At 48.8% G+C, this 17511-nt stretch overlaps 1 protein-coding gene across 1 annotated transcript in view; it reads right to left on the reverse strand.

Annotated features, from left to right (window-relative positions):
- The window catches only part of CCDC186 (coiled-coil domain containing 186), a 1219714-nt gene that overhangs the window by 353266 nt on the left and 848937 nt on the right, over nucleotides 1-17511 (reverse strand). The window lies entirely within an intron of this gene.

Consider the following 17511-nt stretch of genomic DNA (forward strand, 5'->3'; position numbering starts at 1 on the left):
ACAGGCACAGCTGCACAGAGGACCCTGCCAAGAACTTGAGTCATTGTCTTTCTTTCTCTCCAATCCCTTATCCCTTTTTTAGAAAATGTTTTCGCTTGCATCCATTACCAATGAACCATTTATTGTCCATCCACCCATGACCCCTTCTATTTTACAGCCATCCATACTATTCATAATTCCTAGCCACCCATCCTTTGCATCCCCCTTTTGCATTCCTTGCACCCATGTTAATTTTCTTCCATTCCATCACCTGTTCGTACTGCCTCTTATCACTAATCTTTGCAGTTTTTTTTTACTTGCCCCTCACTATTTTTCTTTAACCTAGCCATGTTTTTCCTCGTGTCGTCCTCCTTCCCATTCATTCTGTTTCTAATGGATAGCCCTTTGGCTTCCTTTGCTTTCCCTCTCTTTTCCTCCTGCTCAGATGTAGCAGGGCAATAATATATAATCCAACGTGAAGCCTGTGATGCAGAAGTTTAAGTTAATAGAACAGGGGAGGCACTTCACGGGTACTTTAAGATGCTACATGTTGTACAGTCTTGCATTCAGAACCACAGAAATGGCAAAATATGTGAATGGACAAAAGTCTCACGGCTGACTAGAAAGTTATCTTTGCAGGCGCTTTGAAACACATTGTGTATAGGTGCTATATAAATTAACTATCATATCAGGCACGCGTCGGGTGATTTGACATGGACAGCCAAGGAAGCTTGGAGAAGCTGCTCAGTGCTTTTGCTGACCAAACAAAAAGGAAAGAAGCAAAATTAACTGAAACACAGATTAAGAGTTTCCTAAGCAATGCCTCAAGCCGAGAGCCCAGAGTAATAAAATACCTAATTCTTTTTGAGGTAACATAAAATAAGTCAAAAAGTTAACATGACTGCCCCTCTATGAACGTTTGAACTGAATTGTGACGGGTTATGCATGGAATAGAGCTTAAGTTATAACTGTTGGGTGACTATGTCAGTTGGATGAAAAGAGAGGCAACTCCCAGCGATCAACAAAGGAGGATGGCTGGAGACTTCAAAAATCACTGATTTGTGTCTAGATCTGTGTGTGTTAATAATCCTGCCAATTTCGCTGTTCTGTTGTCGAGTGAAAGGGTGGAGCAGATCCAAAGATTTGTGTTGGAGCTGGGTACATCAAGTACAGAAAGGATCCCTAGCACCCTGGAAAGGTAGCTGCAACGAGGACCCCCTCCAAGCCTAAAACTGTCATGAACCGTCGCCTGCGTCCCTTCTGGACCTCGTGGTCCCTGACCCATAGAGCACTGAATGCAGTAACCTTCCCAACATGGCCGTCGAATACGAAACGCAGCTTGCCAGCCTTTGCGCTCCACGCTCGGCGCACTACTAAACAGACACACCCCCGCGGCTCTGCGCGTCTCAATGCTACTGCTTGCCGTAGCTGGTGGTGTGCTGCCGGAGTTTGCTCGTGGCCAATTTCCTGATTTCTCTATCCCGGTTCCTTGATTCCTCCTCCTTTCCTTTCATCCCTCAAACCTTACCGAACTTTCCTGGATTTACGCCCGCGCTCGAGTCACGGCTTCCGTGCCTCCGGGCGCGGACATTGTTCCTTCCTGGTTCCGTCCTGGACAATCTGAACGAAGCTCGCTGGAATCCGAAGACCCACGCACGGGCTTATACAAATCCTGGACCGTGCGAAAGAAGTCACAAAAGAAGGTCGCAAGCAAACAGGAAAAACAGGTGAGAAGGGGAGAGACTTGTGACAGATTGAGACGCCTAAAAATCGACACGGATACAGGGATGGAAGCCGCGGTTCAAGACCCCATGCAAGGCATGCAGGAAATCACCACAGAAGTTCAAAACCTTAAAGCTGAGAACGCTGCCTTAAAGCAGCTGGTATTGTCTCGGGATTCTGCTACCAAGCAAAGTGTGTTATTGGGAGGAGTGGTGGACAAATATGATGGTTCTCCAAAGACCCTTCGTGCCTTCCTTGATTCATGCTTGGTGCATTTCACCTTCAAGCCCTACTACTTTTCCACCCCTAGAGCAAAGGTGGGGTTTATGATATCACACCTCACTGGCAACGCATTAACCTGAGCAACTCCCCTAGTCAATTCGGGTGACGCCCTCCTGTATGATTACAATGGATTTGGGGAAGCCCTAAAGGCCATGTTTGATCGCCCTGACCAGGTCTACAGCGCTCAAGAACGTCTACTTGATTTTCGACAAGGATCCCAGGATATGCTTACCTATGTCACCCATTTCAAACAACTTATGAAGGAAGCTGATTGGTCCCAAGAGGCTAGCTTCACTCTTTAGAAGAGGCTTGAATGAAGAAATTAAGGACGAGCTAGCCAGGGTAGCTCGCCCTAATTTCTTACAGGCCTTCTTGGACCTTTCCCTGCAAATTGATTTCCGAATCCAGGAAAGAAAGGCAGAGAAAAGGAAGTCGAAATCATCATTCCAAAAGGCTGCCATAGACCACCCTTCCATTCCAGAACCAGCAGTTTCTCCGACCTCAGATCCAGAACCCATGCAACTGGGGGCATTCCGTGGACCCATCACCCCACAAGAAAGGATGCGCCGTATTCACACTGGTCTCTGCATGTATTGCGCCTCCGATAAACATGTTGTCAGAGTGCCCTATTGCTCCTCCACGGCGTTGGGGAAACACCAGCTCCCGATCCCAGATGGGTCACAGTTTGGGAGAATGGGGTCTGCTCCACATCAATTCCTTCCTTGAACTCTCCTGGACAAAATAACCTTGCAATTCTACAGGCCTTTCTATCGCCTTCCAAGAAAGAATCCTACCCCATCCTGAAGACTGCAGAGCCATGGGCATATTCACAGATCCTGATTGGGTCACAACTCATCACATTCCATGCGAAACACGAGAGACTATGCAACCTGTTGAAGCTATCGATGGAAGACCCCTGTCTTCAGGACCCATAACCCTTCAAACCAAGGAGCTTCTTCTCTACATAAACCACCATTAAGAGAGGATTAAGTTTGATATTATAAGATCTGTCCACTATCCATTGGTTCTAGGCATGCCCTGGTTACAGAAGCACAATCCCTATATCAATTGGGCAGCAGGCTCTCCATTTCTTGGTTCAGAACATTGTATGTCCCACTGTTTGTCCCTGAACACCTTACCAAAGCCCTCTGAAGACTACCAAGAAAATCAGCAAATACCAGTCACCGTCTCCAACGTCACCCAGATTCCCAGGGCCTACCAGGCATACACAGATGTGTTCTCAACAGCCATAGTTCAAGCTCTACCACCCCACACACCTGAAGATTGTGCCATCGATACCGAACCTTCAGCAGTAATTCTGTTTGGAAGAATGTTTATCTTGTCAGAACCTGAAAAGAGGGCCCTCCGGGAATACCTGGATACGAATCTGGAAAATGGAAATGGCGCCTCGCTATTTTTTGTTCCCAAGAAGGATTCCAAGGAGCTTAGGCCATGTCTCGATTACCGTGGCCTTAAACAATGCACTCTTAAGGACCGTTATCCATTGCCTCTCATCTCAGCCATCCTGGAAGCTGTCAGAGGTGCTGTCATCTTCACAAAACTAGACCTCAGGGCGCCTACCATCTTATTTGTATAAAGGAAGGTGACGAATGGAAGACAGCCTTAAGAACACCCTTTGGCCATTTTGAATATCTAGTTATGCCCTTTGGACTTGCTAATGCCCCAGCAGTCTCCCAACGTTTTATGGATGGTATTTTCTGATATGCTGTTCCTCTTCGTCATTGTATATCTAGACGACATACTGATATACTCCAAGGACCATCAAAAACATGAAGAGCACATAAGGGCAGTCTTACAACGTCTACGGGAACATAAACTCCTGGCCAAACCCGAGAAGTGCCTTTTTCATATATCTGCTGTTCACTATCTCGGATTCATTCTTAGCCAAAAGGGGATTGGAATGGACTCTTTGAAGGTTGATTCCATTCTATCCTGGCGTGTTCCCACTAGCGTAAAGCAAATGCAATCCTTCCTGGGGCTTGCTAACTTCTACAGAAAGTGTATTCCAGCATTTTCGGCGATTGTTCATCCTATTGTTACATTATTAAAGAAGGACACTCCTTTTCAGTGGACCTCAGTCCAAGATTCGGCGTTTCAACTATTAAAGTTGGAGTTCACACAAGCTCCCATCCTTGCTCAACCTGACACTGACCGACCCTTCATTGTTTTTTTTATAACATATTTTCTTGATTTTTCAACACAAAAACCGCTGGTCCTAGTCGGGCCAGCACATAACATTACAACATTAACATTCAATGGTATATGTGCTCATATAGGTTGCATATATTGCATATTATTTCACATGCTGAGATCTCCGCTACTTGTCTTCGTAGCTCCTGTTAACAGGTCGTGTGGTTCAAGGGTTCATACATTGTCCTCCCAGCATTGCCAGATCTTTTCTGCCTTCTCGGGACATCCCCTGGCTCTATATACTCTTTTTTCAATGGCTATGCAGATTTGTACGTCTGTGATCCACTGGTTCACCTGTGGTGTCTGTGCTGCACCCCAGAGCTGGGCTAAATTTCTTTTGATTATTGCAGTCGTGGTCATAAAACAGTTTCTCATATCTGGGTAGATCTATTTCGCTGTCTGCACCTAGTAGCATCAGTTTAGGATCTCTGGGGATTGTTTGCCGTAGTACCTTCGTAAGGATATCGCAGCACTGTTGCCAGTAGTGACTAATATGCGGGCATTCCCACAGTATGTGAAAGAAAGTTCCTACTTCTTCGCGACAGCGCAGGCAGTTAGGTTCCGTTATTATGCCCCAACTGTACAGGGCTACTCTCGGGTAATAGACTCTGTGGAGTATTTTATGCTGTACAAATCTTAGCTTAGTTGAGATGGCGGTTTCCCGGGGGTGCATGAGAATTTGGACCCAGTCTTCTGAAATGATCTCCCCAACGTCCTCTTCCCACCTTGTTTTCAGCCGTGTCAGTTCTGGTGTGGCAAAGGAGGTTATAACATTGTACATTACTGTTGTGACCTTTGCTTGGATTCGATCTTCAATTATGTTGCGTTCTAGTGGGGTACTATCCGGCATGTTGGAAAGGGCAGGGAGATGTTGTAGTGCAGGTCGCAGCTGTGTATAGTGATATCGTTCTGACTCTGGGAGGCTGAAGGACAAGGCCAGGTCTTCATATGGTCTAATGTTGTCGTTTTCTATGAAGTCTCCCACTTTTCCTATCTCACACCTTATCCATGTGGGACATTCTGGCAGTTTGGTTACTCGGGGAGGTTCCTATTGTGCCATAGGGGCTGTAACGGTGTGACCTTGTCGTCCCATCTCATAAAAGCGTGTGCCTCCCTCCAGATGCGAGGTGGCAGCATAGCCATGTCTCCGGGATCTACTCTGGGTGTTGCAGCATATAGCCTCAGGGGGGGTGATGCTCTCACATGTGGTAACGTGGGTTCTGCATGCAGTGCGTCGTTAATCACCAACATTTGGCCGGCCCAGTAGTAGGATTGCAGCCTCGGTAGGCCAATGCCACTCTCCCATATCGATCTCTGGAGTGCTATTCTTGGTCGTCCACTTCCCCATAGAAGTGTTCTGAGTATACACTCTATTTTCTGGAATGTTTTCCCTGGTATGTAGAGTGGGGTGTTTTGGAGGATGTATAGGTATTGATGGAGTGTTAGCATTTTAAATAGTGCTGCGTGACCTAGCAGGGTCAGTGGTAGAGACTTCCAATGTTGCACATCCCCCTCAAACCGGTCTGTAATGGGTTGTAAATTATTGGACGTGTATTCCTTAAGGTTCCTTGTGATCTTGATACCCAGGTACTGAAAGTGATCCGGGGGCATTCTATATGGGCAGGGCTCCGGGGGTTCCATGCCTAGCTGGTTTAATGCAAATATTGTAGATTTGGACCAGTTTACCCTCAGGCCACTGAAGGCCCCATATTTCTGGAGTAGTTGCGTCACCACTGCGCATGATGACCTGGGATCACGCATGTATATCAACAGGTCGTCTGCGTATAATGACACCCTATCTTCCCAGTCTAGTCCGCCCGGGATACCCCTCCATGTGGGTGCATCCCTCAGGAGTTGGACAAGTGGTTCCATGGCCGGTGCAAAGAGGAGGGCCGATAGGGGACAGCCTTGTCGCGTCCCTGTTCCCAAAGAGAAGGAGCGAGATGTCCAAGCATTCACTCGGACCTCTGCCATCGGTGCGTTGTATAGTAGTTGGACCCAGGATAGGAATTGTTCCCCGAACCCCATTTTGCGCATGATCTCCCAGAGTGACTCCCAGCAGACAGAGTCAAATGCTTTTTCGAAGTCAATTGCAAGAACTCCTAGAGGGATGTTCAGGGTCTGGGCGAGTTCAATGGCTAAGTGCAATCTTCGGATATTCATTCTTGTAGACCTGCCAGGCATAAAGCCACACTGGTCTGGGTGAATCAGAGATGTTATGACCCGTTGCAGGCGTGTAGCTAACAATTATGGTGGCCTTTCTGAGGTCTGCTGGTAGGCTGCCTGTGGTTCGGGCTTGCTGGTACATTTTGAGTAGATGAGGAGCCAGTTCATTACCTCCTATCTTCTTCCATGTTTCAATGGGAATGCCATTCGGCCCGGGTGCTTTCCCGGATTGGAGTTGCATCATGGCAGTTATGATTTCATCTTCAGTAATTTCTGTTTCTAGGGCAGCAGTTTGTTCAGCATTTAAGGAGGTGAGAGAGATCTGTTCCAACATGGAGGTCTCAGGGGCAGGCGCTGGTGCTTTATATAGGTCCTCGTAGTACCTTGCAAACTCTTCGGCTATCTCCGCATCTGTTAGGCAAGGTTCCGCTTGTTGGGTTGTGATCATTCTCACTTGGCTGTGTCCCTCATCTCTCTGCTCGAGCCAGGCAAGCATCTTCCCTGCTTTGTCACCCGTTTAGTAGTGTCATGGGCGCTACTCCCGAGGGGCCAGGACTGGCCCAGCGCCCTCGGAAGCAGAACCGTCTTCCACTACTCCGGACCCAGCAGACCCTACAGGGGCCCTTTGGACCGTGTCCTGGCGCCTTTGGCGCCAGGCTCATGAAGGGTGTCAGTCCCGGCGCCATAGGCGCCGGGCTCATATTGATAAACAGTGTAATAATGCTTGGGTGGACTTACCTGAGGCAGACCATGCTGCATATTTACCCAGAACAATCCAGTCTGGTTGAAGTCCCTAGCCATCAGGGCTGGGAGGAACTATTCCCTCCATTCAGGAACTCTTTTCTTACCTGGGTGGAACCGGTGGAAGAACACACACTGGAAGCACTTCTCTGCTATTTAAACCACGCCCGATGGAAAACACGTGCTTCGCGTTATTCTGCAGCAGCAGCAGGACGCTCACTGAGTCGGCTCCTGCATTCCAGGTCCAGAGTCATCTTCAGCTTCCGCGCAGCAACCTGTGGATAAAGAAAGACACAGAATACTTACCATATCCCGGAATCCAGTCACCGGCAAAACCTGCAAAGAATAAACATAAGGTTAGAAAAGTGCAACTCGCTCGCAGCCGCGCCCGCTTACCTGATCCATCCGTGATTGCAACGGAGCTAACCGCGGCCTTCTCTTCGGCAGCTTCTCTGCACCTGAAAGGCAAAGGACATAATTAAAAAGGGGTTCGGGTGAAGGCAGTCGCATTCATCTTAACTTACCAGTTTTTGCATGCGCAGAAGCGGCCGCATCAACCGCAGCATCCCGGCACCTGAAAACTAGAAAAAGGACATTATTAGAGGTGCCATTAAAAGCGGCCAACAAACATTATACTTACGGGCATCGGCACGTGCACGGCAACGGAAAACTACGCCCACAGCATCCCGAGGCCTGAAACAAAGGAAAAGGGACATTATTGAGGTGCCCATCTTTTAAAGCCTAAAGACTACAGTATACTTACAGGCATCCGCTCGTGCAGTAACGGCGGCATCGCTCTTCGGCATCCCAGCACCAGTGCCACAACTAAGGCCGCAAAAGACTTGAGCCTCAACACTGAACTCATCCAGTGACATAACTGGAATCCACGCACCCCTGCACCAGACGCAGGATGGAGAGCTCAGCATTTATACGCCTAAGGTGAGAGCTCGCCGAGACAAGTAGAAAGCTAGGCTGTGGGAGAAACTGGCGATTGGTGGGAGAAGGAATCCCATCAAACGGTGATTAACCCTTTTTCTTCCACCTGCAGAAAACTTACCCTGCAAGTCAGACATTCGATAAGAGGAAGCCCAGTCCTGAGAGTCGTCCGAGCTCTACGCTTCTCAACTGAAGAAACGATAGCAGCCCAGCCGGGATCAGCGCCTCCGTGGGAATCAGGTGAGCGTTACAAGTAGATTCTGGCTTTCATTGCATTATGTGCTTGTTTTGCATTGTCCAGTGCAATGTTTTGGAGTTTTTTTCTGTGCCAGGGTTAGTGCCCTGTTCGTGTCAGCACAGTCTTGGCGTAGATGCTCTGCCTGCTCTACATTTAATTCCGCCTCCTTTATTGACTCTAGATATTGTTACTTTGTGCTGTAGTCCAGGAGATAATTTCTCCTCGTATCACTGGTTTATAGGCCTCCCATAGTGTGATAGGGCAGTCTACCGATCCTTCGTTTAGCTCAAAGTATGTTGTGCTAGCTTCTTACAGGCGTTCCACCAATTCAGGAGAGCCTAGGTGATAATTGTTCAGTCTCCACACAGGCGGGGGTTTTGGTTTGCATGTTGTAATTGATATGAGTAGAGGGGAGTGGTCCGAAATCCCTCTTGGGAGGTATTCCGCTTGTGTTGCTGTGTGCATTATCGCTGCGGGTACAAAGAAATAGTCTAGGCGCGATAACGATGCTTGTACCCTGGAGTGATAGGAGTACTGCCTTTCCCCAGGATGCAGGTTGCGCCACACATCTCTGACGCCAAGTGCCTTCGCAAAGGAAGCCAGGTTGGTTCGCTGGGTGGGGTCTCTGCTGCGAAGATGTGTGCGATCCTCTGTGTTATTTATGACATCGTTAAAGTCCCCTCCAAGGATCAGGACATCGGAGGCGTCGTCGGACATCAGAGGCGTTATGTCCTCAAGCAAGATTGTCTGCAGTGCGGGCGGGGCATAGATCGCCAGTAGGGATAGCGATTTATTCCATAACATGCCTGTGGCGTGTGCGAACCTGCCCCCGGTATCCTGCGTTATTTTTGTAAGGGTGAGTGGCAATCTTTTATGTACAAGTATCAGTACTCCTCTGGCCCCCATCGTGAAGCCTGCCTGTGCTGCTGTACGGTAGTTTGAGCGATCAAACAGCGCGTTGGAGGTGCCTGCTAGGTAAGTTTCTGTTAGGAAGACTATGTCTGGGCCATGCCTGTTCAACAGCTGCCACACCAGTCGCCTTTTTAGGCTGTTACCTAGACCGTTCACATTCCAGGTAAGAAGTTTTAGAGCACCAATTTTGTCAACCTGCAGCGGTATTTCAGTGCTCGCGATCCTAGGTGCCTTCACGTCTTCCTGGGATAATGGTGTTGCCTATATCCATTTGACGGCAGAGAGTCATCAGCCGATATTTGATTATTTTCTAATGTCTGTATGCTTTGTTCTGTTGAGCTTTCCCATCTTCTAAGTTTACACCCAACTCCCCCCTCCCCACACTTCGTCCCCAACTGAAGTATCTGTCGCCCTTTCATAACTTAGTAACTTATTGGGTATTCTGCGGTTTCTTTTTTATTTAGGGAGGTGGCTCTGGTGTGGCCGCCAGCCGTTGCGTATTCATGGCTACTTATTTACCATTTGTGGTATGAACTTCTTTTCATCTCATTGTTCGGTGATATGGCCAGCTCTGGTTGACAACAGATGATTATTGCGTGTTGCATTATGGCAGTATTTCTTCCTGCTGTTGTTGGGGTCTGTCCCCTGGTCGTCTCTCAGGATGCAGCTCATTCCCTTCGCCTCCTGTTTTCTTTTTAACGGACCAGTCGCCTGCTATGTGTCTCTCGGCCCAGTTCCACGCTTCTTTTGGATCTGTGAAATGGACAGTGGTTCCATGGTGGAATATCTTGAGTTGGACGGGAAAGATTAGACCATACTTTGTTCCCAATGCCTGCAGCCGTTTTTTTAGTGGCTCAAATGATTGGCGCGCTTTTTGCACTTCCCTGGTGAAGTCCGGGAAGAAAGCGTTTTTCAATCCATTGTAGGTGATGGCCCCTTTCGACCTTGCCATCTGAAGCACAGCATCCCTGTCCCTATAGTTTAGGAATCTTGCGATGATCGCTCGTGGGGGTGCCCCCGGTGTTATCCTGGCAGTTGGGATACGGTGTGCCCGTTCTATGGAGAAGAACTTGGAAAAGGATTTTGCATCGTATATATCCATGAGCCATTCCTCGAGGAACAGCTCCATGCTTTCCCCTTCGGCCTTTTCAGGGAGGCCGAGTATGCGAACATTGTTGCGCCTGGATCTCCCTTCATTGTCGTCGATTCTCGCCTCCAGGGTTTTTATTCGGTCCAACATTCTAGACATACATCTATTAACCCCTCGAAGGCTATCTTCTGTTTCTGAGATGCAGGCCTCGGCCTCTCCAGTGCGGGAGGTCAGTTTCTGCAAGTCGTGTCTCAGCAGGGACACATCAGCCCCAATACTGTCCATCTTCTCCTCCATAGACGCTCTGGAGCTGGCGATAGCACTCATCACATCCCTAAGGGAAATGTCATTCTCCATGTTGTCGGGATCCACTGGTGCCGGAGGTTCCGGTGAGCGGGACATAGGTGTCGTTGCGTATTGCTCTATCCTGCTCTGTGTGGATATCTTTCTTGGTCTATCCTTTCCCATGCTGGATCAGTATCGTGACAGACCCGGGATGTCTTGCGCTCCAATGGGGTTTTTAGAGAGGGGGCACGTAGGTGCGATGCGAGGATCTGTAAATTTGGGGATTGCAAATATGAGATGTTTCCAAGTCGTGGCGTTTGGGGCGGAATGCGGCCGTTTTCTCCCCTTTCCCTGCTGTTCGTGTTGCGTGTGCCCCGTTCCTCCCCCTCCTTACCGGGCTTTTCCTCCGCCGCGTTGGATGGAAATCTGCACCGTCACAGCCTACGGGTCTTCGGAAGGCGCTCTACATTAGACAGGGCGCCCGCGGTGGCTTGCTCCCGAGGAGGGGACCAGCAGTCTGGGTCCTCCCGCCCTCAGCAGCGTTCCCGCGTCTCTCGAGTCGTTCCGCCTTTCGATCCATCTCCTTCTCGTTCCTTCTCCTACGGGTGTGCGCTGGACCACACCTCTATCTTGGGTCTCACGGTCCTCGAGTCCACGGTCGGAGACCAACTCCTGTTTCTCGCGCTGCTCGTCTCCGCAACGCTGGGTCGCTAGGCAGTTTCGTGGCGGTCCCTCTCACAGGGGCAGAGTGGAGCGGCGCAGGGAAGTCACGCCACACCCTCTCCACTCGGCCCTTCACGACGATCTCCGTTACAGTGCCGTCCACCCACAGAGTCGCTGGTGTTCGCGGCAGCCCCTCCGTTTCAGTGCCCGCCGGCCATCTTGGATCTGCTCTGGGGCCGATCTCCTTACTTTCTCGTAGCAGATTTCTTCGTATTCCAGTCGCGGCTACGTCTCGAAAACACGCCTGGTTTTCGGCTGGGATCATACACTTCGATTTAAGGCAGGTGTATGCTCATTTCGTCGTGTTTCTCAACAGGATAATGTAGGATTTTGCTGGCGGCCCGGGAGCTCGCAGAGATCATGTCTGCATGCCGAGCCCGCTGGCCACGCCCCTGCGACCTTTCATTGTTGAAACAGATGCTTCCAACTACGCCATTGGGGCAGTCCATAAACAGGAACTTGGAAACAAACTGTAACACCCCAACGCCTATCTCTCCCGCACCTTGACTCCCAGTGAAACCCATAATTCCATCCTGGAGAAAGAATTGCTAGCCATCCGTCAGGCCTTCACTGATTGGTGTCATCTCCTTCTGGGAGCCAAACACCCGGTTCAAGTCCGCATGGACCATCGAAATCTCCAGTCCTACAATCCCTAAAATGTAGAAACAGTCGCCAAGCCCGCTGGGCCTTCTTTTTTGCCCAATACCAATTCCAAATCCATCGCTTCCCTGGAACACATTATAGCAGATGCCTTATCCAGACGTCCTGACTATGAACCTCTTGAAGATCGGACCTTTCCTAAGATGTTCCCCAGCACTATATTTGTTGCTCAAGCAATTACTCTCCTGGAGGATTTCGAATCCGAAATCAGCCCTCAGAACCTTCGAAGGAGTTTAAGAGAAACAACCGATGGAAACTTAAAACAAAGGACGGATATCTATTCAATGATAATAGGTTGGTTATTCCTACTCCTGGATTGAGACAAAAGATCACAAGCCTATGTCATGATACCTTCCATTCAGACACCGTGGTGTCACCAACACCCTTCATCTAATACAAAGACAGTTTTGGTGGCCCAGGATGAAGGACGATATCAAGCTTCATGTCCAGACTTGTGCAGTCTGCAATCAGAACAAACATGACAATAAAAGACCAGGTCTCCTGCTCCAACCAGCAATACCAACAAAATCCTGGGAAGTCATTGCTATGGATTTTATCGTAGAATTACCGTCTTCCAGAGGCTACACAACCATAATGGTTACCATTGATCTGTTCACACACTTGGACCATTTTACGCCTTTAACCAAACTTCCATCCTCATCCGAACTTGCTGGGATTTTCTTAGAACACATATTCCGGCTGCATGGGCAACCTTCCAAGATCATTTCTGACAGAGGGCCCCAGTACATATCCCAGTTATGGAAACAGTTATGTTGTATACTGGAAATCCAGCGTGCCTTGTCTTAGGGTTATCATCCACAGACCAATGGAGCTACTGAGCGAGTAAATCAAACTCTGGAACAATATCTTCGTTGCTTCGCCACCAAGGTCCAGGATGATTGGTCACTCTTAATACCGGTGGCCGAATTTGCATACAACAATTCGGATCATTCAGCTATCAAAACCAGTCCCTTTTTCTGTAGTCAAGGATTTCATCCTTCAGTCCTACCGTCCATTCTTCCACATCCAACCCCAGTTCCTACAGTTGATTCCTGGATTGAAACACTAATCAATGTGCACAAAGAAGCTAAAGAACACCTAGAAAAGGCCCGAAGAGACGTTAAACATTATGCTGACTCCAAAAGAAGACCAGGACCTTCCTATTCATTAGGCGATAAGATCTGGTTATCCTCAAAACTCCTCCCACGTCACGTACGACCAAATAAATTGGCTCTCAGGTATTACGGACCCTTTTCTATAAAAGAAATCATCAATCCTTTCGACTCCAACTACCAGAAACATGAAAAAGGATCCACCCAGTCTTCCATACTTCTCTGCTGAAGCCATATGTTCAACCCTCTCGAACTGCTCCAAGATCTACTCCAGTGATTGTCAATGACCAACTCGAATACGAGGTCTCCAGAATTTGTGATTCTAGGTACCGACGTGGTCAGCGCACCTGGGAACCCATGTCTAACATGAATGCCCCCAAGCGGATTCGAAGATACCATCTCATCCATCCAGGCAAACCCGGAGGAGCTGGGCTTCAGAGGAGGCATGCTGTCATGAACAGTCACCTGCGTCCCTTCTGGACCTCGTGGTCCCTGACCCATAGAGCACTGAATGGAGTAACCCTCCCAACATGGCCGTCGAATACGAAACGCAGCTTCCCAGCCTTTGCACTCCACGTTCGGCGCACTACTAAACAGACACACCCCTGAGGCTATGCGCGTCTCAACGCTACTGCTCGCCGTAGCTGGACGTGTGCTGCCAGAGTTCGCTCGGGCCCAATTTCCTGATTTCTCTATCCCAGTTCCTTGATTCCTCCTCCTTTCCTTTCATCCCTCAAACCTTACCGAACTTTCCTGGATTTACGCCCTTGCTTGAGTCACGGCTTCCGTGCCTCCACGCGCGGTCATTGTTCCTTCCTGGTTCTGTCCTGGACAATCTGAACGAAGCTCGCTGGAATCTGAAGACCCCGCGCACGGGCTCATACAAATCCCGGACCGTGCGAAATAAGTCACAAAAGAAGGTCGCAAGCAAACAGGAAAAACAGGTGAGATGGGAAGAGACAAAAACTGGGCATCCTGTAGAGGATGAGGCACACAAGACTGGTGTGAGCTGAAGTGACTGAGACAATGGTGTTAGGCAGAAACCTGTGCAGTTCCCTCTGGGACCACTGCAAAAGATTTAAGACTACAGGTGGTTGGAAGTAAACCCAATTGGTAGCAGTCTGTACCACCCAGATTTACCTGGTAGCTGTGGCTGAGCAGTCAGACTTCTCTCAAGAAGAGTTAGGCAGTATACAGCGTATTCACAATAGGTCAAAAGAAAACAGTAGAACAAGTAAACACTGACCAGAGCTTGGTGTAAAAGAGATATGGGATACATTACTCACCGTAATCGTATTTCTGATGCTTGCATCTGCTTAGATTCACATGCTGTGCCTAGGCCGACATCTAGTGGAAGCTGCAGAGTATTACAGTTTGTTTTTCGAAACTCGAAAATGGGCGTCGGCACAGGGCGTGCCAGTAATACTATCCCTAGTGTGACGTCCACTGTACCCAAGATCCCTCACGCGTCTAGGATCCTCAGATTGTATTTTTTCTGACATGAGGTAGCATGAGGAGTAGCGTGAGTAGAGATAATCCAAGCAGATAGATAGAAAGGTAAGACTACAAGCAACCATGCGCCTTCTCTCAGAGGGGAGGAAGGGTGGGTCGCATGTGAATCTAAGCAGATACAAGCATCAGAAATACGATTACGGTGAGTAATGTATCCCTTCAGAGGCTTGTGGAATCTGCTTAGATAACATGCTGTGCATAGATTAGCGAGCAGTACCTGAAGGAGGTGGGATGTGAGAAGGGTCATGAGCAAATAAGTGTCTTAGAACCGCTTGTCCCACTTGTGTATCTGCCTTGGAATGGGTGTCAATGCAGTAATGCTGAGTAAAAGTGTGAATAGAGCTCCAAGTAGCTGCTTTGCAAATGGTGTCATTTGCAATAAAAGCCAGAGTGGCCCCAATGCCTCTAGTAGAGTGGGCTCTTGGCGTGAAAGGCAGAGTTCTTTCAGAGAGTGAGTAACACAGCTGGATACAGTTAATTATCCACTTCGAGATGGCCCCTTTAGAGACGCGATCCCCCTCTCTGCCTGTAGCTACGGAGACAAACAGTTGATCTGTTTTCCTTAGCGGTCTGGTTTTATTTACATAATAGAGGACCGCCCTACGCACATCTAGGGTGTGTAGTTTCACCTCCGCCGAGCTTTGAGGGTCCTGGAAGAAAGCCGGAAGCTCGATGGACTGGTTTACGTGGAATTTAGATATAAACTTAGGTGAGAACCTAGGGTGTGTGCGTAAAACCAGTTTGTCTTTATGGACAGTAAAGAAAGGATCCTGCACTGACAGAGCCTGAATTTCACTGACCCTTCTTATAGAAGTAATAGCTACTAAGAAGGCCGTTTTATAAGTCAGGTGTTTGAGACTGCTTTTATGCATGGGCTCGAAAGGGGGGCCCATGAGCTTAGATAGCATCACATTAAGGTCCCACCCTGGTGGTGGGTTCGAAATAGGAGGGTGAAGTCTCTTTACTCCTTCCATGAAGGCTTGAACTACTGGTACTTTCCACCACAAGACCTTGTTATGGGAAGTGGTGTATACCGACAGGGCTGCCAGGTGTACTTTCAGTGAGTTAAAAACCAATCCTGCATCTAGCAGGTGGAGCATGTATGTAACAATAGTGGAAGGAGTGCAATCAACTGGGTGACTTGTCTACTCTGGCACCAGATAACGAATCTCTTCCACTTGTCAAAGTAACAGTGCCTTGTGTTTGGTTTCCTAGATTCCTTTAGGATGTCCATACACATCTGTGGTAAATTGAGAGGTCCAAACTCTATGACCTCAGGAGCCATGCTGCCAGGTTCATTGAGTTGGGTTGCTGATGCACTGTTTGACCTTGGTGCTGGGACAGTAGGTTGTACCAGGCTGGAAGTTTGATGGGCTCGCACACCGCCATCCTGCGTAGGTGTGGGAACCATTATTGTTGCCTTGCCCACATGGGAGCAACTAGGACGAGCGTCATCGACTGACTGTTCATCTTGTTCACCACCTTCCCGATGAGGAGTTGGTGGAAAAGCGTACGCAAACATCCCTGACCAGTTCATCCACAGGGCGTTCCCCTGGTAGTCTGGTTGGGGGAACCTGGATGCAAATCCTGGGCATTTTCTGTTTTCGTTTGTGGTGAATAAGTCTATAGTAGGGAAAACCCACTGAGAGAAGATATCTTCTACGACCTCTCTGTGTAGAACCCATTCGTGTTCCTCTGGGAGGGAGTCTCTGCTCAGAGCATTCGCTAGGGAATTGAGCTCCCCTGGAACATGTTGTGATGACAGGAAGATGTTCCGTCTGAGTGCCCATATCCAGATTTTCTGGGCAAGCTTGGACAGATTTGGCGAACGAGTCCCTCCTTGCTTGTTCAGGTAGAACATGGCTGTTGTGCTGTCCTTCCGGATTTGCACTGACAGGTTTAGTAGGTGGGGCTCGAACGCTTGAAGCGCTCTGAATACTGCCAGAAGCTCTAGCAGGTTGATGTGGTTCTTGGCCACTGAGGGAGACCAGAGACCCTGAGCTGTGTGGTGGAGATGGTGAGCTCCCCACCCCGTCAGACATGCATCGGTAGGGACTACTGCCTGTACTTCGGGATCGTAAAAGGGTTTTCCCTGTGCAAGATTCTCTCTTGTCCACCAGTGAAGGCTTTGTACTAGTATTGGCGAAACGACCACTAGATCGTCTCACTGACCACTTGCCTGGGACCACTGTTTCGCCAACCATTCCTGCATGGGACGCATGCGCAGGCGCGCGTGGAGGACCAGGTAAATACATGACGCCATCATGCCCAGTAAACGCATTGCTTTGCGTACCGTTATTTGGTGACCGGACTGATAATGCGGAATTTGCAGTAGTATATTCCGAATTCTTTCCTCTGAAGGAAAGGTCAACCCCTCTTGAGTATCTAGGAGGTCGATAGTCCTTTGAATGTTTGTCCTGCAAATTACTGGGGTTTCCCCCGTTATGAGCCCGTCGTCCAGATAAGGGTACACCGGGATAACCTCCCTGCGTAGGTGTGCAGCTGCCACCGCCAGTACCTTGGTCAATACCCTTGGTGCCGAAGCTATCCCGGAGGGCAGTACCTTGAATTGGTAGTGCCGACTGTCCACCTTGAAGCGCAAGTACCTTCTGTGCGCTGGGAACATGGAAATATGAAAATAGGCATCTTTCATATTCAAGGTTGCCATGTAATCCCCTTTTTTAGGAGGGGGATTACCTCTTGTAGCGTAGTCATACGAAACTTCTGGGGCTTAACATACTTGTTGGCAGGCCGTAAGTCCAATACTGGGCGCATTGTCAAATCTTTCTTTGGCACAAGGAAGTAAGTTGAATAAATACCCTTGTTTACCTGGTGTCCTGGGACGAGTTCTATCGCGTCCTTTTCTAGCAGAATGGCGATCTCCTCGAGGAGAATCTTCTGATGTTCTAAAGAGTGTACTCTTTGTCGTGGAGGATGGTTCC

Source organism: Ambystoma mexicanum, chromosome 8, assembly GCF_040938575.1.
Source record: "Ambystoma mexicanum isolate Mex_15411 chromosome 8, UKY_AmexF1_1, whole genome shotgun sequence".
NCBI classification, from domain to species: domain Eukaryota; kingdom Metazoa; phylum Chordata; class Amphibia; order Caudata; family Ambystomatidae; genus Ambystoma; species Ambystoma mexicanum.